The 21,057-nt window shown below is 43.2% G+C and overlaps 1 protein-coding gene across 2 annotated transcripts in view; it reads right to left on the bottom strand.

The window, feature by feature from the left end:
• Positions 1 to 21,057, bottom strand: part of LZTS2 (leucine zipper tumor suppressor 2) — a 162,481-nt gene that overhangs the window by 28,177 nt on the left and 113,247 nt on the right. Inside the window, exon 1 of one of the 2 annotated variants that reach the window (XM_044296928.1) lies at positions 18,215 to 18,388. The exons of the other annotated variant lie outside the window; for it this stretch is intronic. The gene's annotated coding sequence lies outside the window, so the exon portion shown is untranslated. Of the gene's footprint in view, positions 1 to 18,214; positions 18,389 to 21,057 lie in introns of those variants that run through there. 2 annotated transcript variants of the gene reach the window in all.

Here is a 21,057-nt window from a genome sequence, read left to right as displayed (position 1 = left end):
CTAGGGTATATTTCATCCCCCATAACAGTGAACTCCACAGTCCCCCACCCCTTAATACTTACCCCCCCCCCCCCCACAGTGCCCCGCCACTTTAAAATGGGACCTCCACAGCAGTTTATCCCCTTAACTTTGACCTTCACAGAAGCCCGCCCCTTTAACAGTGAGTTTCACAGCACTGCCACTCCCTTAACAGTGACCTCTACAGTACCCCGCTGCCTTAACAGTAACCTCACCGTATCCTGCTGCCTTAACAGTGACCTCCACAGAAGTTGCCCCTTTAATAGTGGCCCCTGCTCCCTTAACAGTAACCTCCACAGTGCCTGCCCCTTTAACAGTGACCTCCACAGCACCCTGCCCCTTTAATGCTAGGGCTACACGACGACATGTGTCGTGTTACATTTTGTCTAAACAATTTTTATAAAAAGATAGTCTATGGTGTTGCACTGCGACATGCTGCGACTGCGACACGACAGTTGCAAAAATTCCATCTAAGATGGATTTTTCTGCGACTGTCGCAGTATGTCACATGTCGCAGTGCAACACCTTAGACTATCATTATAAAAATTGCGACATCAATGTCGTGCGACACATGTACACATGTAGCAGTGTAGTTGTGCCCTATGTGTCATGCGACTTATTGTTGTCGTGTTGCCCTAGCCTAAAGCTGACCTACAGCAGTGAAGAAAAATAGGTGGGTTGTTATGGAAACCTGGAGTAAAACTCGGTGTATGTGGAGACTAAGGGCCTGCGAGCTTCTATTGGCTGATAAGGGACATGTGACCGTGTGTATGGCAGTTGGGATATGAAGAGAAAGACTTGCATTGGATAATTTTTGGGGAATATCTCAGGAACGGTACGTCCTAGATAGTAAAAGACCAAGATTTTTTTCCACATAGCAAGGGATGTGTATACCAAATTTCGTTAAAATCGATAGATGCCTTTTTGAGTAATCGCGGAACATACACACATACGTCCTTTTTCATATATATATATATATATATATATATATATATATATAGACTAATTCTGCACACAGTTACCCAGGTATGGTCTGAGAAGTAATTTCTTTGTGTGATTAAAGAAAATAATACTTTGATGGACACTAGTCTCGTCAGCAGCCGCCTGGCATTGGCTCACAGACATTATCAAGCACAGTAAAATAATAATATTAATAATCTTTATTTAAGTAGCGGCAACACAGGATAGGGGATAAGTGTTTGATCGGCAGAGCTCTGAACACTGGGTTCTCGGCCGATCACGAGAACGTGGGCTTGTGTTCCCTCATTTGAACACGGCATCAGAAAGGCGTGGGTGTCTGCCACTCCGTTCAACTCTATGGGATTCACACAGATGGCTGATTACTAGTGCTCGGCCATGTCTGATGGTCTCAGAGTTGAATGGTGCGACGCACATGCCTGTGGATCTGTCATGCCATTCAAAAGGGGGAAAACTGGCCCCTGTTCTCATGATTGTTGGGGCCCCATAATCCCTCTAATATCTCAGTGTGATATCTTGCATTCGCTAAAACAACATTTGCCAAAATTAAATGTGCACATTACGGTAGCCCTCGAAATCCAGCTTTTGCACAGGACAAAAGGTCTGAAAACAGTCTTGATGGCCCTTATCCAGCTAAAGGCACAGCTGGTTCCACAGGCAAATAACACCTCTGTAATACCCTATTGACCTCTATATATGCATGTATCGTGTCCATACAGGCTGCTATAAGGAGGAGTTCCCCTGCAGAATAACATGCTTCTCAACGGTCCCTCTTTTAGATCAAGTTCTTCCTTAAATGTCCTTTTTTTTTTTTTTACCTAGGAAATAAATATGTATTTAACCATCTTTCTGGTTTCTCAAATTATATATATATATATATATATATATATATATATATATGTATATATTATATTTTTTTGGGTGTGATTTGGACCTTGAAATATCTAGATCAGATAACTTTTTGCAATGATATTAAAAGGGGGATTCCAGTGAAAGAAAAAAAATAACTATCCCAGAGGCTGCACATGCTGTAAAAAACAAACAAAAACTTATACCTATCTTACCGATCCTCCGCCACCGCAATTCTGATGGGGCCGGGTCCCCTCTGCACCCCACTTCCTTCTACTGTCTCATCATGGTGGGAAATGCTGCTGAACCAATCACTGCCTGCAGCCAAGACCCACCTCACCAAGTGATTGGATCGTTCACACAATGAGCGGTAAGTGTCCCTCTTTGACTGTCCAAAAAGTTGGATGTTATAAAAATAAATTCTCTCTCAAACCAAATGACGAAAACCTGTATATTACAACCTCAGACTGCTTAGGCATATGAGACTTAATTGTAGAAAGCTCTGCACCCTGTGGAGCCCCAATCACACCTTCGCACTTCTGTGTTGCTCTTGCACTTTCACAGACGCCTGACACATCCATTTGCAGGAAACATTTGAACTAATAATTCGGGCCACACACACACACACAGTACACCAGTCTGCTATGCTGCTTCAATTGCTCTAACACCTTCTTGAACAACTGTCTCGCTCTAACATTTATTACGGTCTCAGTGTGGGTAAGAAGTCTCATGGCGTCAATAGGCACTTGTCAAAAATGTTGCAGATCTGCATTCCCAGACCAAATGGAGAGGACATTCCGTGTTCCATCTTATTTTATATTCCGATGTGCCAGGTGCACGGGGTGTGTAGGCACACCCTAAAACTAAATTCCTGAAAAGCGCCCCAATACACCCAGCCCAGTCTGGTAAAGGGGAGGCTATAAAATAGCGTCATTACCCAAGAGCTCCTGACTTTCTGTTTATGGCAAAGGATCCATGACATACTGGACAACATACATCCCGAATAACCCTTAGTATTCTAACGCTAGTACATGACATTATTAACACACTTCGACCATCAGAAACATCTGTGTTTTTCAATAGGGGTCAATAGCGAAAATCCGTGAAACAATAGCGGGAAGCAGGTGAGAATGCGGCATAAGGACCCCCAAACTCATTATATTATGGTCGGCAGAACCTAAAAAGAGCGCTCAAGCAAGTTTATTTTCAATGTCTAATCCTTTTGTTCTGGCAGGTGATAAGCTGGCGCTAGAGGTCTTCTCCTGTCATGGAAAACACATGCATGCTTGGGAACCGACCATGCATGCATGGGGAGTCAGAAAGAAAAAGGGCGCCTTCACACACCGCAGATTTTTTTGTCAGAAAATCCCACAACTTAAAATCAGTTCTATTTACCTTAAGGGAGCTTGCAAGAATCCATGTGCTTGCTGCTCAATTCAAATGAATGGAATGATTTTTTGTCGTGGAATTTTGCCACGTGTGAAGGCACCCTAACCGTGGGACGACAGCTATTACATGGGACTAGTAAGAGGGCTATGTACCCACCCCCCCACCCCCGCCCTCCCCTCTGCAAACCAAATTACTCCCATGGTTGAAATTTTAGCTGCAGGGAGAATGGATCTCCCCACCTAGGTTGTATTGCTAGATGGGTGCTGTACAAATTCTCACTTGACTAATCTCTGAGAAGCAATCTGACAACTTCCAGTTTTTACCAGAAATGTTGGTCAGCTTGAGAACGCTCAAAGACTAGATGGGGCCCCTAGAGTTTTGCACCATGTAAATTACATACATTGTAGTCTTCACAGCAGCAGATTTAATTAGGAAAAGACCCCAAAAGTATGCAATAGGCCCATGGACTTGTCCTCTCAGCTCACTCAGTAACAGGCCCAAATGACAGAAGACCTAGAACTAAGGATGGAGAACATCAGCCCTTGGATGAACTTCTCAGCTCTTTACTACATACAGTACACTCTCCAGTCTCCAGATGATGAAAGGATAAAAGTGAAGAGCAAGGGTATGTTCAGACCGGGGAAAAATACTGCTGATTGTCTACGAGTCAATTCGCAGCATTTACGGTACTAGCAAAGTGAGGTTAAAATATTTAAAGATATCTCATGCGCACACTGCGAAAAAAAATAATAATAATTAAAATGAGAGTAAATTGACTGAAAGTGCAGCTTTTTAATACCCAACATGTCACCTTTTGGGATGCATGTATGAATGTGAAATCTGCAGCAAATTTTACAAAAATCCACATGTACCATGTGGAAACGCAGCAAATCTGCAATGGAAAATCCGCTACATGTGGTGGGAGCCTGGAGATTAAAAGAAAGACTCTCTGTCAGTAGAGTACCCACAAGGCCATTCTATCCATTGTAAGAAGGTACCTGGAATCATCATGGATGGAAGGTATGTGTCACTGAGGTTCCTGGCCTTGGTGAAGTAAGAGCCGGTATTTTATGTGTCAGCAATAGCTATTGCTAATTGACACCTTGAGAGTTAGCATGGCTGTCATAGCTGATCCGGGACGGCTGTTACTGGGAGTAGTCAAAGTGCTGGGTGGGTGACTACTCTCTATGTTCCAGGCCGGGTTTTGCCAGGCATAAAAACCAGCCAGCACTGCCAGGTGTGGTGGATTTACCTGCCTCTGACAGTGGAGCTCAGGAGTTGGGATTTGTGGTTTGAGCTGGGCTGAAGGACTCAGACTGTCTGTGGACTTGATGAGGCTGAACTACTAACAGGGTGTGAACTAACACCCAGGAGAAAAGGTGACTTTATTATTGTTTATGGACTTTCCTTGTGTGTGAACAAACACCCAGCCACCTGAACTGTGTACTTTGCCTCTCTACTGCATCCGCTAGTCCTAACTACCAGAGCGAATCCCCACACCATACACAACCTAAATAATACTATGCACAGCAAGAAAAGAACAGCAGCGGAGAGGGATCTGTGAGGAGGGTATAAGCTCCTTTATATTTTCTTTAACCATTTGTAATTCACTGCAACCCTTTTTTTCTTTGGTTGGAATACCCCTTTAAGTGATTGCTTAGATTTGCATTATTTATGACCACCCTTTGGCATGCTTTTCTGCTTTACATAATTTAAGTGACTATGAAAATCGGCACGCAAATAGGCCCGTGACCCTCTGTAAAACAAATAACACTTCAAAAAACAAACCCGCTCCAGCCATTTCTCATGGAAAATGTTCAAATATGATGCAAGTCTAATTCTCGAAAGGATTATAATGTTATGTCGTTTAAAAGTAGGGATCTTAAAAGCTTAAAAAAATAAAGATAAAACACCGAATAAAAAAACAAAAAAAACAATACCGACTGAACTATGAAAGACCTAAAACCTGTGACCACCTTCGTATTCTACATACTTACCAAGCACACGTCTTCTAGCTTCAAGCTACTCCTCTAGAGCAGCATCTACCTGTTGGTTCCAATGATCATACTGTCCCCATATTCCAGCATGCTGGCCCAGGTATATAGGCGCGAGATGAAGCTCCAGGTCCTACACAATTGCTGCTGGACATCAACCTCAAATTTTAAATTTTTGGTGGGTGTCCAATGTCAACGGCGCAGGATCTGCATCCTAATCTCCTGTCTACAGGTCAGGGCAGGCATGTTGAAGCATGAGGATGGTGGTCTATGGAACCAAAAGGTAGATGGTTTGTTTTAAGTTTTCGCATCTTATGACGGAACAGAAAAACAAAAAGCTTGATGGCTGTGTGAACAGAGACTAACCTGCTTGTAGATGATACAAGATGGACAAATACTCTTTCAAGTCTGTCTCTCTGGCACTTTCCTCTGCAGCAAGCCATACATATTATACAGGGCCGTCTTTAATATTGATTGGACCCTGGGCAAAAATTTACTTGGGCCCCCTGGATCCCGCCTTCCCACACCTTAGCATGCAATCACGCCCTCCACCACAACACACACACAAAAAAACCACACATCAGGTAGAGTCCAGTGAATGACTGTAAATACTTCCAGTTCTGAAGATTCCAGCGGCTCAGGATCAGTGCTCTGGGCTGGAAGTGGGCACCGCTCTGCAGGAAGGAGACCAGGGCTCGGCTTACCCTAGTGTTACAGTGCACCCCAGCACCCCACAGTATGCAGTATAGCACCCTATAGTATACAGCACCACACAGTATGCAGTTTAGCACCCCACACTATACAGTACCCCACAGTATATAGTAGAGCAGTATAGCAACCCACAGTATACAGCACCTCATGGTATACAACACCTCACTGTATACAGCACCCCAAACTATACACGATACAGCCCCCCACACTATACAGTACAGCAGTATAGCACTCCCCCCCCCCACTATACAGGCCCCCCCACACTATACAGGCCCCCCACAGTATACAGCCCACCACACAGTATACAGCCCACCACACAGTATACAGGCCCCCACACAGTATACAGGCCACCCCCCCCCCACAGTATACAGCCCACCCCACAATATACAGCCCATTACACAATATATAGCCCACCACACAATATACAGCCCACCACACAGTATACAGCCCACCACACAGTATACAGCACCCCACTATACAGTAGTTTACAGTATATTAACATAACAGCCCCTGTCACCTTTTTCTGATGTAATCTTTACACAAAAAAGCTCCACAGTTAACTTCTGCAACACTCAGTAGGACCTGTGATGACCTCATAGCCATGTGACCAGTAATTGCTAGGTTACTGGTCACATGGTAATGATGTCATTAAGGTCCTAGAGCAAAACTCATTAAGGTCCTAGAATTAAGATCATTAACACAGTACGATCATGATGCCTGTGTAGCCGACAGCCTGACACCCGGGGCAGTAGCTAGCAGGGCTCAAGAGGCAGCTGCCTTTGGCCCCCAAGGAGCAACTGGGCCCAGGGCAGCTGCCCCTTTTGCCCCTTGGTAAAGACGGCCCTGATATTATAGCAATGTTAAGGGAACCTGACAATTTCATTGGAACCGGACAGCCATCTAATGTAGATGAGGACCTCCCTACTCTCCCAGCAGATGTTGAGGGAGAGAAGGATCTGACTGTTGGACTTAAACATGCCCAATCAGTTTATTCTCAAAGAAATAAGCCGCCATCAGGTGTCTGGCGAAGGGTTACGGTTTTCCAACTAGCACCTGGATCTGAATACTTTTGTAATTGCATGTAATTAAAAATTTAGCACACAGAGTTATTCAATAAAATGTATCTGTATAGCGCCACCTGCTGTTTGTTTTTTACTTATTTCTTTGTCCTGCTCACTAAGGAAGCCGCACATGCTCAGTTTCATCCTTCAACTGCCTCCTGTGCTGTGATAGGGAGAGCATGGACACGCCCTCTTAGCTGCAGAAGAAAAGACACTCCCCTTGAGCTGTCAGCTTGATATAAATCTAGTAGAGCTATGAATGGGGAGATCTCTGGATCCATGTGAGGTACAGGGCTGGTTCTAGCTTTGTTAGAAAGAGGTTGATATTTACTGTATGATGCCTGATTTTTTACATTATTCATGGAATAAGCCCTTTAACATAGTATGAAGATGAATGACTCTAAGTCTCTGCTGTGCAGCCCATCTGCTCATGCTCTGCCACATGTATGACATCTACAACTGGTGAAATGTTCGTAATTTGTGAAAATCAATAACATTTGCTTTAAAGAGTCGCTGAGCGGTCACAAATAGCGACTTTTTAAAGGTTTTAATCAGTGTTACGATCGCTAGAATGAGGAGAGAGAAGCGCTCACATTGCTTGCTCTTTCTCCTCGCTGCAGGAGATGCAATCGAGACGGGCTCATAGACTTTCTATTGATTACGTATCCTGTATCGAGAAGAGAGGGTGCGATATGTCAGTGCTTCTCTCTCCTCGTTCTGGGGAACATTGAGGGGTCTCAGCAGTCAGTCCCCCACCAATCAAAACCTTTTATATATCGCTATGGCATATGAACATTTTTTTTTTTAAAAGCTCAGTGACTCTTTACAGGTGTTTTCCGAGTGTTTTATACGGATGACCTATCCTCAAGATAGGACATCAGTATGTGATCAGTGGTGGTCAGACTCCCAGGACCTCCGCCGGTCAGCTAATGAACCGGAGTGCCGCGGCCTCCTCGCCGCATCCTGCCGCCGTCCATTGGGTAGGAGTTGTGCTTGGTATCACAGCTCAGCCCCATTCACTTGAATGAAACTAGGCCATGTGAACGACTAGCCTAGGAAGAGGCTGCATTAGATCTTCAAGCTGACATCCAGAGGATAGGCAATCAGTAAAAAAAAAAAAAAAAAAAATCTCAGAAAACCCTTTTAAGTGTTCAATAATCCACAAAATCTAAAAAGCGTTGACTAATGAAGCACCTAGACCCACAACATCTATATCTGTCTACTTATATCTACATGGCTAAAGCTCTAGATTGCGTTACACAACTATTCACTCCTGACCGATCACAGATCAGATTTCACTGCCTCGGGGACAAAAAATAACAGCATCATAAACACCAAAGTGAGAGAAAGTGACCAAGTGAAACGTCCCACCCTCTAATGACTCTACAGCTCCTTCATGCAGACACTCCATTAATCACCCTGGAAACAAGCTGTTTATGTGAAGCTGCTCTTCCATGTACAGTTATGGATCCGTATACAGTACTACTCCGGCCCTTATATAGATGTCATCTGGTCCAGAGTAAGCATGGCAGCTCTGTAGAGCATCACTCAATGTGTACATTCCTAGACGTGGAGAAGTTGGTCTGGTCCATCACATGCATTTAAAGAATTATTGTATAATGAAAAGTCATTCACGTTTCGAATATATTTTGTGTTTAATAGGGCATTCTGATATTCAGGCATTGTATCGGCGAGGGTCCCCCCATCAGATGTTTAAAGAGGCTGCAGCCTCTTTCTAGGCTGGTGACATCATGTTTATTGGTCCCATGGTCTAGGTGCAGCTCAGACCCATTCATGTGAGTGGGTCTGAGCTGCTATACCAAGCACATCCAATGGGTGACGCTGTTCTTGGTAAGCTGAAAGGAGGCCAACAACACCAGCAGCATGACATGTTTGCTACAATGTGTCGATGTAGATAAAATGTGTCAAACTGGAGAGCAGACAGTTCATCTTGCAGAGGATTGTCCTCCTGATCCCCCCATACACATGCATGTTCAGTTTGGCTGAGTGTGCATGTGGCCTGAACGTGGAGAAGGGAATAAGTCCCTGCCGGATCCCGCTCCCTCGAGAACATTGGATCAGCATGTTGAAATTCAACATGCCCAATCCTTCATTTTCTCAACGTAAGTCAAATGAACGTCAGCTGAACATCAAATACACATTAGATGGTCGAGCAATCCAGCTAAAACCGGTGGATGGCGAGCTTGATATAAGAGTGTGAACAAGAATGTTTTCATTCCCTGATAGCAAACAGAAATTTTAAATTAATTGGGGCCTATCTTTTAGGCTATGTCCAAAATATGGTCACGAACTTGAAAGCCACCATATTGGATCAAGGGCAATTTTTTCCAATGGGAAGCATATCAAAGAAGATGTAGCAGATCAAAGACCATCATTTTCTCAGAAATCAATTGCCACATTCAGATTTGGAATATTTCTTGAGGTTCAAAAGTCATCAACACAGAAATTTGCAACAACAACCGGGAACGTACCCTGTGATGCACAGCTATTTAACATGTTCAATGTGTTGTCCCTGGTGCTGAATACAGAACTGAAAACTTTGAAGTTTTGAAATTTTGGTGTTGATAACTTTTGGACCATGAGAAATATTGCAAGTCTGATTGTGGCAATCGATTTCTGAGAAAATTCTGGTCTTCTTTCATATGCTACAAAAATTTGCCCTTGATCCTATATGATGGCTTTTAAGATGGCGGCCATGTTCCCGACATAGCCTAAAAGATAGGTCCACACCCATTACTTTGGGGGGGGGGGGGTTATTCAGATATTTCATTTTCCCTTTCGTTTCTGAAATAAAAGGGTGTCCTGTGATTTTTTTTATTATCTTTTCTGGAGAAAATTCATTGTAGCTTTTACTATAGTCTGGTAAAGACACTGGTAGATGCGTCAGCCACAGAGATCTATCACTGTAATGTACCGGCTTTAAATAGCATCATGTAAAAGTACAACCACCATATGCAAAGAGCTGCAACAAGCTGAAAATAACCCGACTCTAGGGTAACAGCCACATGACCAGCACATACACAGTATTAATGGTCCTCACATATCACTGGGCAACGGAGGTGATTAATGACCTGTTTACCTAAACCTAACACCACCGGCTGGATACATATACTGAGAGCTAGACATTTCAATGACCACCTTTCTAAACTGCACGACTACAAAGCAAGAACCTGCTCAGCTTCTATGAGCAGCACGGCTGCGGCCTCCATATGCATCCAGAATTATGGACCTTATGCATCAAATGGACTAGGTGCCCATAGCAGCAGAACGTCACATACAAGTCTACATTCATTAAAGGGGTTGTCCCAAGATTTATTCAACAACCCCTTAGACACAATATAACAGTTATGTGATTCTTTTGTTCCTTTATCGGACTCCTGGAGGATTTTTTAAGGGGTTTTCAAGTGTATTGGCACGATAAAAATGTAATATTCACTTCCTTTCTGACTATCAAAATCACTTGGGCAACTTTCCACACCTTCATTCTGCTAACCGTGGGAGTCTGAGAATTGTTGCACCCACACCAACATGTCTTAAAGGCATATCCTAAGCCTATACACCATCCAATGAGAATCCTGTAAACCCTTTAGTAGGATTATCTCATGAGTATAAGACATCATATAGTACATGACAACCTCTTTCTAACAAAGCTAGAACCACCCCTGTACCTCACATGGATCCAGAGATCTTCCCATTCATGGATCAAATTGATCTGCTAGACTTTTTCAGGCTGGCAGCTTGAGTTGGGGGGGGGGGGGGTGTCCTTTCTCAGGAGGTATGCCCTTTCTGCTGTCACAGCTTCTAACAGAAGATAGGGCTGCTGACAGTAGAAGGATGGAGCTAAATGTGTGTCCACCTCAGGGAGGTGGACAGAGAAATAGGGAAAAATGCAAACAGCAGGTGGCGCTTTACAAATACATTTTATTGAATAACTCAGTGGCTAGACTACATTTTTAATTACATGCAATTACAAAAGTATTCAGATCCACTTGTTGTTTGAAAAAGGTAGAATATTTTTCAGGGCACAACCCCTTTACACTTGTCGCTAGATGGTGCTAAGTGCACAGTGATTTATACAGCACCAATTGACCTTAAAGGGTTTCTGTCACCTGATAGGGCCAGGGCAGCGCTGCTCTCCTCCCGCCATCCGTGTCTGCAGTGTAAATCTCACGCCGTTCAGTATTCGGCACAGTGAGGAAGTCACGCCGCTGAGCGTCCTTCCCTCACTGCGCCAGCGCCAAATACTGAACTGTGCGAGATTTACACTGCAGACACGGCCGGCGCGGGAGGAGAGCAGTCCTGCCTGGCTCTGTCAATAAAGAGAAGAAGGGCGTGAAAAGAGGTGGGAAAACAGAGCCTCTAGGAGCAGGTGCAATGCGCCCCCCCCCCCACTCCTAGAGGCTAATTAGCAAATTATAAATGATAAATGTTCATTTTTCTCAGTAAAGGCTTCAGGCAGTGAGATGGCACTAATATAGTTATGTTTAGCTGACATTAGCACATCACTAATGTCAGCCAGCTTAATACCCATTTTTCAGGTGACAGAAACCCTTTAAAGGGGTATTCTGATCATAAGCAATTACCACCTATCCACTGCAATGTGATAACTGCTGGATTGGTTAGGGTACAACCATCCAAAGCCACTTATCAGAAAGGCTACCCTAATTCATATTTACACAGAACCACTGGTCCTTGGGAAAAAAAACCTCATATGTCAGGTCTTCGGCAGCACATTTATATGGGCCAATTTTTGGGAATGACCATTCGTACAAAAATCCATTCTTGATATTGGCCCTAGATAGATAGGTAGGTAGATAGATAGATATACATAGGTAGATCGATACCTGTAGAAACATCTTATATCTACTTATCTTGCGTCTTAGGCTGAGTTCACACCAGCGTTCAGCCTTTCCGTTCTCCTGCTCCGTTATAAGAGCAGGAGAACGGAAAGGACGGATTGGGCACATAACTGAGCCGAACGGAGCCTACGGATCCCATAGACTATAATGGGGTTCGTTAGGTTTACGCTCAGAAGATGGTTTTGGAGCGGAGACAAAAGTCCTGCATGTACTACTTTCGTCTCCGCTCCAAAATCATCTTCTGAGCGTAAACCTAACGGACCCTATTATATTCTATGGGATCCGTAGGCTCCGTTCGGCTCAGTTATGTGCCCAATCCGTCCTTTCCGTTCTCCTGCTCTTATAACTGAGCAGGAGAACGGAAAGGCTGAACGCTGGTGTGAACTCAGCCTTAGATATAACATAAGCAGAACTTTGATTATTTATATATCCATCTACTGTACCTCAAATAAATCTGTGATTAGTTCCAAGGTGCTATACATCTAAAAGGGGATATACATACATAATATAAAACAAGTACAATAAGCATGAACTTATTAACAGACTGGTACAGAGAGGGTGTAGAGGCAGACCTGACAAGCATCCTTCTTTTGGAGGGGTAGTCCTTATATTGGGCCCTAGTCCCTCTTTTCTCCTTAACTGTCCCTCTTTTTGATCTGAGGTTATAGATTTGCATTATTACATTTACAATATTGATCAGGAAAGTGTTTGGTTCCTATCTGTATATTTGACCCCCCCCCCCCCCCCCTAACCAGTTTATAAGGTATGGTTTAGGGACCCTGCCTATCTATCTCTCTATTAGATATATTTATCATCTATCTATCTCATATCTAATCTACCTATCTAATGTATCAAATCTCTCTCTCTCTCTCTCTCTGTATATATACAGTAAAGACCAAAAGTTTGGACACACCTTCTCATTCAAAGAGTTTTCTTTATTTTCATGACTATGAAAATTGTAGATCACACTGAAGGCATCAAAACTATGAATTAACACATGTGGAATTATATACATAACAAAAAAGTGTGAAACAACTGAAAATATGTCATATTCTAGGTTCTTCAAAGTAGCCACCTTTTGCTTTGATTACTGCTTTACACACTCTTGGCATTCTCTTGATGAGCTTCAAGAGGTAGTCACCTGAAATGGTTTTCACTTCACAGGTGTGCCCTGTCAGGTTTAATAAGTGGGATTTCTTGCCTTATAAATGGGGTTCGGACCATCAGTGGCGTTGAGGAGAAGTCAGGTGGATACACAGCTGATAGTCCTACTGAATAGACTGTTAGAATTTGTATTATGGCAAGAAAAAAGTAAAGAAAAACGAGTGCCCATCATTACTTTAAGCAATGAAGGTCAGTCAGCCTAAAAATTGGGAAAACTTTGAAATTAAGGGCTATTTGAGCATGAAGGAGAGTGATGGGGTGCTGCGCCAGATGACCTGGCCTCCACAGTCACTGGACCTGAACCCAATCGAGATGGTTTGGGGTGAGCTGGACCGCACAGTGAAGGCAAAAGGGCCAACAAGTGCTAAGCATCTCTGGGAACTCCTTCAAGACTGTTGGAAGACCATTTCAGGTGACTACCTCTTGAAGCTCATCAAGAGAATGCCAAGAGTGTGCAAAGCAGTAATCAAAGCAAAAGGTGGCTACTTTGAAGAACCTAGAATATGACATATTTTCAGTTGTTTCACACTTGTTTGTTATGTATATAATTCCACATGTGTTAATTCGTAGTTTTGATGCCTTCATAGTCATGATAATAAAGAAAACTCTTTGAATGAGAAGGTGTGTCCAAACTTTTGGTCTGTACTGTATATCTATCATATCTCTATCTTATATCTGTCTATCTAGTATCATCTATCTAATCTTTAATCTCTCTGTATATATATATATATGTATGTATGTATATAATATCTGTCTATCTAGTATCATCTATCTAATCTCTCATCTCTCTCTCCATTCCTCTCATATCTTTCTTTGCACTTTTTGACAAAGTTTAGTGCATTTTGAGAATATAAGAATAAGATCCCAGGGCACAATTTGGAGCATTAGACCCTTTCATTTCTCTCTACAGCAGAGACATCAATGTGGATGTCTGGAGAATGGATGACGCTTTCTTTCCAGCAGCGCCTGCAGTGAGTCATCCTAACCCCTGGCTCCCATCCTTTCATCCACTATTCAAGCCTGGGTGTTTTTTTTTGTTTTGTTTTTTTAGGTGCCCTAATGTTGGGTCTGGGACAGAACAAAGTGGATGATTACAACCATGTCACATGGCTACTCAAACACCCCCAACACCCCTGCATAACCTCAGAGGACTCAGGTCTCAAAAGGTGTCAGGACACGGATTCCACAATCACAATAATGCACGGCCAAGAAAAGAAGAACCGTTTTCAGGAACTGCCCGATACACTGGGAATTCCTGGGATTCCCTGAGGTTCAGCTGCAAAACAAATCTGAAGGAATATCATCTGAAGGCAAGCGGCGCTGGGGCGCGAGCAGAGAATCCAGCGCAAAACAGGAAATGTTAATCAAGACGCGGAAAAACTTCAACCGACACTGGTTCAAATTTTAAACAAATACAATTTTGACAACTCAGGCCTAAACCCAGCTTGCAGCAAAGGCGTAGCAAAGGCTGAGTTTGCCACTTTGCATAACCCATAAGGACATGAAAATAACTTGTGCAGCCAGTCTCACTGCAGCTCTCATTTTGCACAGGAGCTTTTGTGAATGAAGGCGGCACTGGAACTGGTGGCTATGAACCACTATGTCGCTTTGCACCATTTTGATGCATTTGCCCCATAACAGAAAAGTACATTATACCTTCTGCATGGTCTTTACTCCGGTTTATGACGATGCGCTAATGATGCAACCCCTGCAAGTATTAAAAGGACAAACTCGGCTCTACTACATCTGAATATGCACATGTGGTAGTCTACAATCCGGCCCCTTCTCCAGCATTAATAACACGCATGAAAAGCCGCTTTTATTCCACTTTGACTTTCGTTCACTTTCATCCTTGACCTCAATACAGGAAAATAACAAATGCACAAACGTTTTATTCCACGTGGCCATCGCAGACGACAGTGGCCTAATTAAAATCATACATGACCTGAAATATGGGAATTTTCTCACAGGGCAGAGCGTGTGGATGTGAAAGAGCGGTATGAAAAGGAAGGCAGGAAATGGCTTTCCCACAAATCTGGACACCGCGTCAGAGCAGAAAGGGCCTGAATGACATAAATCTGGTCTATGGCTCCACAGCAGCTCCGGGACGCGCCGTGAACTGACCGGCCATTGGCTGAGCCTTGTTGCTTCTTTACGCCATTAGAAATGAGAGCATGAAACAGGAGCCGTGGATTATTGATCCCATATGACATGAAATGGACTCGCTGAACGACCATCATCCCCGGAAAATCCTATTTTACCAATTGCTTCCATTCTCCCATAATCTTTCTGTATGACTAAGGCTACAGTCACACGGTCAGTTTTTTATGGCCATTTTACGCGCATGAACAGATTAATTTAATTTACTAAGTTCCCTTAATATACATAATGTCCCCTGGACATCAAATGCCCCCATGGTGCCCCCAGTATCTCTAATGCCCCCCTTTGTGCCCTCCAGTATCTCTAATGCCCCCCCTTTGTGCCCTCCGGTATATGTTTGCTCTGCACTGTCCCCCCAGAACACACATTCTCCTCTCTTATTGAGCCTTCAGTATATCTATGTGCTCCTCATTGTGCCCCCAGTATACATATTTTCCTCCCTTATTGAGCCTTCAGTACATATATGTACTCCCCATTGTGCCCCCCATAAATATAATGGCCCCCAACTCACATCAACCACTTGCACGAGAGGGAACACATGCTCCACACTGGAGGCACCAGGACCTGACGCTCCCAGCGTCGTGATGTCACATCATGGACCAGGTCCTGCTGCTTCCAGTGTAGATTAAGTGGTCCCTGGAGTGCAAGTGGGTGAGGTGACTATTTTTTAACACAGTGTACCCATTTTTAATGGCCTTTAGACAGACACTCCTGTTTATACAGCTGTTAAAAATAGTCCTATTGATTTCAATATGGGCCTGTGTGGCTGTAAAAATGGCCCAATATAGGATTGGCTGTTAAAAAAACGCCCATGTGAATAGCCCCATAGCCTTGAATTGGTTCTGAAAACAGCAGTTTTTCACAGTCATGTGAATAACCCCTAAGTATTTAGACCATTGACAGGAAGTGTTAACAGATGAGAGGTTAACAATACCATTTACATGTATATGATAATGAGCAGTCTTAATAAAAAAAACACCCGAAGTCTATAGACCATGAATCCTCCTGAGAAGACCACCTCTAACAGTAGACCACCCCCTTCCCAAGCAGATTCCCTGTAACAGCTTTTCAGTTCCACCATGTATTATGCATACTGGCCATCTTCTTTGAGAAGACCACCACACAGAAGACCACTTTTCAGTGCAGACAGACAGATGGATATGTGAGATATTAATATTAGATAGATGATAGATAGATAGATAGATAGATAGATAGATAGATAATAGAGGATAGATAGATAGATAGATACATAGAAAGATACATAGATAGATGATAGATAGATAGATAGATAGATAGATAGATGATAGATAGATAGATAGATAGATAGATAGATAGATAGATAGATAGATAGATAGATAGATAGATGATAGAGGATAGATAGATAGATGATAGATAGATAGATAGATAGATAGATAGATAGATAGATAGATGATAGATAGATAGATAGATAGATAGATGATAGATAGATAATAGAGGATAGATAGATAGATAGATAGATAGATAATAGAGGATAGATAGATAGATGATAGATAGATGATAGATAGATAGATAGATAGATAATAGAGGATAGATAGATAGATAGATAGATGATAGATAGATAGATGATAGATAGAGGATAGATAATAGATGATAGATAGATAATAGAGGATAGATAGATGATAGATAGATAGATGATAGATAGATAGATAGATAGATAGATACATAGATAGATGATAGATAGATAGATAATAGAGGATAGATAGATGATAGATAGATAGATAGATAGATAGATAGATAATAGAGGATAGATAGATAGATAGATGATAGATAGATAGATGATAGATAATAGATAGATAGATGATAGATAATAGATATTCACACACAATAATACTCAATTTTCTCTAACTGCAAACAGGCCTTAAATAAAACATTGCCAAAGAGCTTACAATCTAACTGGAAGGTGTCTGTTCACATGAATCATATAACTCTACATTATTACACACAGCGTACTCTTTAGATACAATCTTCCATACTGTGTACACAGATGTAGCAGAGCCCAACAGTGCAGCTGAGGAGGGGGCATCATGTCACTCACATTTCCATGGCCAAGGTATTTCAATACAGAATCTTTGCTCCAGGTGAAGGAAAACCTAGCAATGACCCTGGTCCAGCGTGTCAATGTGATACCTGGAGTGTAATCATTTCTGCGGGTAAATCTACTGAGTAAGGCCTCATGCACACAAATGTATATTGTTTCCGTGTCCGTTCCGTTTTTTTTTTTTGCGGATCGTATACGGAACCATTCATTTCAATGGGTCTGCAAAAAAAAGTACTCTGTGTGCATTCCGTTTCCGTATTTCCGTTCCACAAAAAATAGAACATGTCCTATTATTGTCTGCATTACGGACAAGGATAGGACTGTTCTATTAGGGGTCAGCTGTTCTGTTCCGCAAAATACGGAATGCAAAGGAACGTCATCCGTATTTTTTTTTTGCGGAACGCAAAAATACATCCGGTCGTGTGCATGAGGCCTTATGCTTAGGAAATATTCAATGGACATATTCAGCTCTGCTACATCTGTTCTATAATCAACAACCGATTAGCTGCAGACGCTTCCATCAGACCAGCACTTGAACCCAGGAGATGGAAATAGTTCCATAAGTTACAGGCGGATGGGCAAAACTCGTCTCCTGTCAGATGGAAGGAGCTGGGGGCTCAAACCCTGGTCCAGACTGGAAACCTGAGACATTAAAGTGCCTTCTAATAGGTGATCTCCAAGTGCATATGTGAACCAGTCACATTTTCCAAGCCCAGCTGTCCGAATGAGACTTTCTTTGTCTGACACTTTCCTAAAAGCTGTTGAGTTTGTGTAAAAGCCTCAGTGTCAAATATTCCATCCTAAACATCCGGAGATCTGTGTCTGGGTGGACGCGGGGGGGGGGGGGGTATGCAGACATCAGGCAGGCTGCGGGACACTACCACCATTCAGTGCCAATCCGCTTTTCTGGCTTACCCTGCAATGTGCCCTTACCTTTCTTTTGCTCCTCCATGGTCCCCAATTTTCTGCAACTTCTAAACTCCCCCCAATGCCAGCAGGCTGTACGGCTTGCGGATCCGCAGCTTCCTTCTCTATTTGCGGACGCACTTTCCAGATAGCAAAGTCTTTTTGGCTCAGGTTCTTGCTGAACTGATCAAGTTTGAAAATGCTGCTCTCCTCCCTCGCTGCTGGCTCACTCCCACCCCCATCCTCTTGTCAGGACTACCCCCCTCCTCCCAGGATTGACTGTATATCCAGCCCACTGCCTGGATCTGTCCCTTCAGTGGCCTCAGTGGAGAGAGAAAGCAGACAGGCTAGAAGCACTAGTCAGTGACCACCAACAGCCAGGCGACTGTACGCACAAATGTCGCTTTTGTACTGACCTGAATACCTCTGCGGCAGGGAACCCCCCGGCAGCTCTGCCGAGATATGAATGGGGTGTCAGCCATCAATGTATATACATTACAGGAGTTATAATCTTGTATCCTAAGGCTATATACACACAGCCGTGTAGCTTATGCCGATTTTTCGCACAGATTTTCGCTGTGTTTCTGCACCAAATCCATATGCGTTAGGCCTCATGCACACAAACTTAGGGCGCATGCACACAACCTTATTTTGCATTCGTATCCAATCAGCATTTTTTGCGGATTGCACACTGATCCATTAATTTCCACAGGTTTGCAAAAAAACGGACAGCATACGGACGTCATTAGTGTGCTGCCCGCATCTGTGTGGCCTTCAGCAAATTATAAGCATGTCTTAATCTAGTCCGTATTGTGGACAAGAATAATCATTTCTAGCAATGAGAGTGATGAAAAATGTGGATTACACATGGAAGTTGTACGTTCTTTATGGATCCGTAATTTCTTAAGTGCAATACAGTCATAGTTGTGTGCATGACACCTAACTTGTGGGATTTGTTGCGGATTTTGACAGAGTGAAATCTGCACTAAAAATCCGCACAAACAATTGACATGCTGTAGATTTCAAAACCCGCACTGTGTACATGACCGTCTGAAGATCACATATACGCCATAGGGCCCACTAAACAGGGCGATAATCGCCCAAACATACATGCGATCATTGTGCAGTTCAAGGGCGCATTCAGACATGTTTTTGGGTCTGCAAATTGCAGAGCCGCAAAACACGGTTGTCGCCCGCGTGCCTTCCGCAATTTGCGGAACGGAACGGGCGGCCCATTATAGAAATGCCTATTCTTGTCAAGAATAGGACTTGCTCTATATTATTTGCGGGGCCGTGGAACAACAGATGCAACTTTTGCTCCCCCATTGAAAAGAATGGGTCCGCACCCGTTCTTCAAAATTGCGGAACGGATGCAGACCCATTCATACGGTCGTGTGAATGAGCCCTAAACGCATCCAGAGAAGAAACGACGACTGACAATTCTTTTGTTTGTCGTTGATCACATCTTTTATGATGACCTACAAATGATTTGTCAGAAGTTCCCAACAGGAGGGAGAACGAACGACTGTACAAGAGAAAGGGACGATAAATGAAGCATGTAAAGGCCGGACTTACTATATCGTGGATTGGCGCTTGTTACAGGCACTTTATCTGCCAGAGAGGTTTTGGTTGAGGCTCCTCCGTTTTTGTGTGCTTTGTTTTAACTACATTACAGATTACAGTGTACAGAGACGTGGAGGATCATATCCCCTAATGAGTAATGGGACTAATAATAATCATTTCCATCAGGCCTCATGCACACGACCGTTGTTGTGTTCCGTTCCGCAAAATAGGGTTCCGATGTTCCGTGATCCGTTTCCGTGTGTCTTCCTTCATTTTTGGAGGACCACCAGACATAAAAGGAAGGTAAAAAAAAAGTCTAAGACAGGTTTGCCATGGAAATAATAGGAATAAAATGGATGACAATCTTGTGTGCCTCCGTGTTTTTTAGCGGTCCCATTGACTTGCATGGGTCCGTGAACCGTTTTCCGGACAGGTTATATTTTTTTGACGGACTGGAACCACGGACGCGGATGGCAAACGGTGCACTATCCGCATTTTTAACAGCTCCATAGAAATAAATGGGTCGCATCTGAAACGCTAAAATCGGCGGAACGGACGCAGAGACAAACAGTCGTGTGCATGAGGCCTTACTCCTATAGCACCTGAATATTCATTGCACTGCATCGCAACTCGCAGACTGACCGCCCTATGGCAGACGCTAAGGACGATTTAGAGAGATGTTTTTTCCATCAGTACGGTTTTGCAGTGTTGGAGGAAATCCATAAAAACACTGGAGGACTATACAAAATCCAACTTAGTCAGAACCAAGCCCAGAACCCGAATACCGCAACGAAACAGTGCTAACCACTGGGCTGCCGCACCACCTAACACTGGAATAGTCTTTATATAAATACATTTAGGGTTTTCTGAGATTTAAATATTGGTGACCTACCTTTAGCATAGTGGGGGTCCCACTTAAAATGGGACTGAGTGTGAGGCCTCAAGCACACGAATGTATTTTCATTCCGTGTCCATTCAGTTTTGTTTTTTTTGCGAACCGTATACAGAACCATTCATCTCAATGGGTCCGTATTTCCGTTCCGCAAAAAAATAGAACATGTTCTATTATTTTCCGCATTACGGACAAGGATAGTATTGTTCTATTAGAGGGCCAGCTGTTCCGTTTCACAAAATACGGAATGCACACGGATGTCATCCGTATTCTTTGTGGATCCATTTTTTTGCGGACTGCAAAATACATACGGTCGTGTGCATGAGGCCTAAGTGTAAATTTCCTCCGACACTACACAATGTAAGGAGCGTTTCCTTCTATCAGCTCCCTGGAGTTGGACCCCCGTCGATCTGAT

The sequence above is a fragment of the Bufo gargarizans genome, chromosome 6, assembly GCF_014858855.1.
Source record: "Bufo gargarizans isolate SCDJY-AF-19 chromosome 6, ASM1485885v1, whole genome shotgun sequence".
NCBI classification, from domain to species: domain Eukaryota; kingdom Metazoa; phylum Chordata; class Amphibia; order Anura; family Bufonidae; genus Bufo; species Bufo gargarizans.
The sequence above is the reverse complement of the archived record's forward strand: the minus strand, read 5'-3'. Positions and strand labels throughout refer to the sequence as shown.